Source organism: Brassica oleracea, chromosome C7 (assembly GCF_000695525.1).
Source record: "Brassica oleracea var. oleracea cultivar TO1000 chromosome C7, BOL, whole genome shotgun sequence".
Lineage (NCBI taxonomy): Eukaryota > Viridiplantae > Streptophyta > Magnoliopsida > Brassicales > Brassicaceae > Brassica > Brassica oleracea.
Window position 1 is genome coordinate 13,903,821 of NC_027754.1, and position 645 is coordinate 13,904,465.

Consider the following 645-nt stretch of genomic DNA (forward strand, 5'->3'; position numbering starts at 1 on the left):
CTTCGTTCCAAAATGGAGCTTCAGGTGAAGCCATGGCTTCTGCCAAATTTTTTGGAACATTTTCTACTAAAAATTCCATTAGGAAATCTTCACCAAAAGATTTTTCCTTTCGAGCTCTTTTGCTTCTTCGAGGTTCATCTTTTTCTTCATTTTCTGAAATATCATTTGTAGAAATCTTGACGTTTGTCTCAGTTTCTGAGTTTTTGACATTGTCACTTTCTTCTCGAGTTCGTTTTGAACCTTGTTTTTCCTTATATGGAAAAATATTTTCTAAGAAAGATGCATTTCTTGATTCAATGACTGTATTTTCATGAATGTCTGATATTGCAGATTTATGTACCAGAAATCGATAAGCATTACTGTTATGTGCATATCCGATGAAGATGCAATCCACTGTTTTAGGTCCAATAGTGACCTTTTTTGGTGGCGGTACCGCAACTTTTGCCAAGCACCCCCACACTTTGAGGTATTTATTCGAAGGTAAATTACCTTTCCATAATTCATATAGAGTTTCCCTGTACGCATACTTCACATTTTTGTTTACTTGTTTTGCATTTAGAACTGAGATTTAAATTCATTAATCTTTGTATAGATTTGTAGTTTACATGACCTAATCTTTCATGCCATATATTAAAAGACTCAACA